The sequence below is a fragment of the Nilaparvata lugens genome, chromosome 1, assembly GCF_014356525.2.
Source record: "Nilaparvata lugens isolate BPH chromosome 1, ASM1435652v1, whole genome shotgun sequence".
NCBI classification, from domain to species: domain Eukaryota; kingdom Metazoa; phylum Arthropoda; class Insecta; order Hemiptera; family Delphacidae; genus Nilaparvata; species Nilaparvata lugens.
Genome location: NC_052504.1, coordinates 75,602,339 through 75,606,872, shown reverse-complemented (window position 1 = coordinate 75,606,872; position 4,534 = coordinate 75,602,339).

Here is a 4,534-nt window from a genome sequence, read left to right as displayed (position 1 = left end):
TTTTATTTATTCATTTTTTAACTTGTTATTTTGATTTATGATTTGTTATTTATTCATTTATCTTTTATTTTAGGACCCCATTCGTTGGTATAGAAAGGCTTTTGAAAAGGCGGATTTCATACTTGTGTTTGCATCGCCCAACTATCCAAAGTCAGTTGAGCCGCATCCAGCCAATCCGTACACCAACTTGGGTGCAATTGCCCACAATCAACTGGGACTGAAATTGAGTTACGATAAGCTGGAACTAAACAAAAAACATATAGCGTTTTGTATTTTGCCTGGCTGTGTGGTAGAAACCATCCCAGATGAATTCAAATCGGAACTGAAAGTTTTTAAAACATTCATTTTGCCTGCCAGAATAGAAAAACTGCTAAGGTTTCTTGGCTATAAGGATTTCATAGATAAAAAAAAGGCGCCATTAGATCTGGAGCAATTTCTAAATAATAGAGGAGATGTTGAATGTGATGGATTGACTGAAATTTCTATTCCACATATTGAAAATAGCAATTCAAATTCAATCGCACCAAACACTCCACTCATCCTGGATACTCGAGCATCCAATAATCTCATTATGAGTGGCTTGTATCTGGGTGGCGAAAAACATCAACCCGATCTTTTAGCCCAATCAAATCGTTTAACTGTCAATTCACCAGCAGCTGACGATAGTCTGTTCAACTTGGAAGACATGACATTGTAGTTCCGAGTGCAATATGACAGAAATCAAGTGGAAAAGATTTTTAATAATATTTGGAGAGGTGACTTATATAAGATAATCGATAAATATGTTAACAAGTCAAATTGTTACAAAACTGTGATAGATTAGGTAGTATAGGCTACCTATAAATTAAAATGCACTCAAAAATCTGATTTTCTGCTTCAACTGAGATTTGATGTCTCTTCAACTCTTCTTACTTTTGTGACTTAATAAACAATAATAATGCATTATCAATACATTGTACATAGATTTTTGTTTATCATGTAGAATTTCTAATTTACGAAAATAATTCAGAACCTCAAGTAATTTTCAATCTATTCTTGAAAAACCTAGCTGTTTTCTAAGATTATATTGCACGTTAAACAGTACCAAAAAAGTGGCAAAAGTATTTTGTTTTCAATTTTAATGACTTGAAATTTGTAATTGTTAACCATGAAGCTAGCTGTTTTTTCTATGCCTTAATAAATTGAATTTAGATATAACTTGTTGAGAAGACTAAATGTTTTATTGAATACACTACAAATCAGATCACATCAGATTCTTCGAACAGCCTCATTAAAGCACAGGAAAATAATGTTCCGTCTCAAAATCTTCCCAGAAAATAACTCAGATATATACTTTCATTACTTTTTTCAAGTGAGAAAGTATAATTAAAATATATTATTGCAAATAGATTAACAATTCGTGTAGGGAATATTATTTTTGGAAGTTGATAATCTCAGCCTCTTCAATTACCTTCTCCAACTTGTATATCTTGTTTCGAAACACATTCCAATTATTTTTTGTCACTAATATTATGCAAAATATTGTATTCTTAGTATGATTTGTATAACAACTTTATTTTCACTCCTGTTTTATGTTACATATGACTTTGAATTATCGCTTGATTTTTTCAAATGCTTTGTTTCAAGTTTGGAGCTTGATTGATAGCTCAGTAATGTTAATGCTCAAGCTAATTATTCAGTTATTCAGTGTAATCCTCCACCTCCACACTTCCAATTATATAAGAAATACAAGAATACATCAAATGGTTAAGCTCTAAAAATATTTTATCCATTTGAAAATAGTTATGGGAACGATGATTTTGAGTCAATTACGAACCAACGAGCAATGCCAACTTGGATAAAATTTTAAACGATATTATAGCTCAAGTCCCTTTCCAATTGTTGTGATTAATTCTCTGAAATAAATTTTCTTCTTCATCTATTTGAGAAACAATTTCATTTTCTTAACAATATTAATTTTTCTAAAAAATGTTCGTGTTTCTTTTCTATTGCTATAGAATTATAGTAATTTTTGAATAAATATGTGATTTTCTTTTCAACCTCACTTACAATAACTAATGAATTGAAGGAAAGAGCAGTGATAAACAGAGAATATGAAAACGTATAATTCATGTTTGCTGTGATAAATTTAACAAAGCAGTTGACTTTGACTCGTCAAATAATTACTTGAAACATCACTTCATTTATTGGATTAGTGATATTTCACAATTCAAATCGCAAACTTCACGTATCCCCCCCCATACGCCTTCTCATTCCTCATTCCTATTCTCAGTCAGAAGATAAAGGCTTACTGCAATATTATCCAATATCTGTCGTGGGCTCAACCCTCTTACGTTTTGTGCTTACAGCTTTCTGTGTTCCCTTATCCATCTGCACATTTAGTACAGTGAATTGCTTTTAAATAGGTTTTCATCTGTCTTTTATTTACTATCCATATTTTTAATAAATCATTCCAAATAGTTAGTTGTGGAGTGTTGACGCTTCTAGTGTTACTGGTTGATGCGTACTTTTTCAGTGAAGAATTGCAACGCCCAATTATTTTTGTGATACACATGTGTGCTTTAGATGATTGACTTGATTTCAAACTCATATAAAATGTTACTTATAATGTGATGAGTATAGAATCATATAGGAAATCATTATTGTTTTGTAAAGTTTGAATTTTGATCAAACTCACTACTGTATTGTGATCATGTCAGATGATAAGAGGAAAGTAGATTGATATTGTTTTTGTATGCGCTTTTCGGAATGATCCATGGATCTGAAGTCAGAAGATTATAACGCAGACTAATTGACTATTGTAAGAGTCCATTCTGTTTAAGTTTGTATATAATAATTGAAACTCTTCAAGTTTTAAAACATTTTACTTATAATAACACTACATGCTCAAATTTTATCATTTGGCAGGATTTCCAATATTAAAAAAAAAATAGTTCAAAGAAATCAGTCTATTAGAAAACCAAATGAGATCTACCTCGTTTATTGCTAAGCGCGTTATTTTCATTATCATATAATACTGTATTATATAATACAGTATGTATTATGTGACAAATGTGATTGGTTTTTCTAGTCAACAAAATTCCCCATTTTGAGGTGAGTTATTAGTAAACCATGTCTCTTCACAAATCTGGTCTAGTCTACCTTGTCGTGATTCTGAATGCGTTTATTTAATAAAGGCTCAGTCTCATGTTTAAAACATTCCATCTAGTTGCAATTGAAAAATTATTAGTTCAATACGCCAGAAAAATAGAAACTTATCACTAATCTAGGATTATAAATAGGTCTAAAAGTCAAGATTAAATATTGTTATGGAATATCCATTAGTAAATTTCAATGTTGATAACGCTGTTGTTCATTGCATTGAACATATTGAATAGTTATAGGTAGTTTGCTAATAGAGAATAATAATTGTCGGTTGTTTGCTGTAATGTATTCTGTTGTAATGACGGCAAATTGTTATGTTGATAAATGTGCATTTATAGATTTTATATCGTGGATTTTGTTGTTGTTGTTGTTGGATGAAGTGGAATTTATATTCGATGAATAATAATTCCAAAGCAGACAAATTGAGAGTTGTCTGTTGATTTTTGCCCAGTCAATCAATGTACAAAACATTGACTGATTAAAGGCTGTGCTCAATATTGTTTTTGATGTATCAATGTTTGCTCATTTGTGTATGCCTTCGCTTGCTAGCATTATAGAATACACTTGTTTGCGCAATCCTATTTTTATATGGTGATGCTGTTTTATTGGTCCTCATCCATTGTGAATTCTACCATTGTATCATATTATACTAAATATTGTTATGCTGTTGCTTTTTGGAAGAAACCCACAAAAAATAATGTGCCGATTGTTGTCGGCAGGTTGTCGCATTCAAAGGCCTAATATGTTACAAATATTCTCTTCTAGAGAAATATGTGTGAATGGTATGTGCAGATTTTAACAATATTGTTGTCTTGATTTATATGGAGCAAAATTGAAAAATATAAAGAATATTATACTCTATATTACAGCTTTCAAGCTAATATTAAGCTTTGCGAACAAATTAGTTTTTGTTCTTGTTGAAATATTAAACCTGCATCCAGGTAACAAAATAACTGCGAATATTCATTTACAAATAAGTAGCTCATACTTGGAAGTGACTCATGAATTTTTCAATACATTAGTACATTTTACAGTCACTTTACAGAGATTACGAAACTGGATCAGTGACTAGAACTAGTATTCACGTATGCTAGTATACTAATATTCATAATAGTACTTTTGTCTTTGCATTTGTGATCTCGTATCATCAGAGCTGGAATCAAGAATAATTATACGATGATAGCCTACTATGCACCTTACAAATCAAAACTACATCCAAGCTAGTTACTAAATCTCCATTATAGTTCAAGACACCAATGATCATAGTGCTTTAAATGTTGAATGGATCGTATTCGTTTATCGTCACTATATGAAAAATGTATATTAACCGATGATTCAGAGTTTATTCAGCTCAATACACTTGCATGAAGTAGTATGTGTGTTGTGTTTT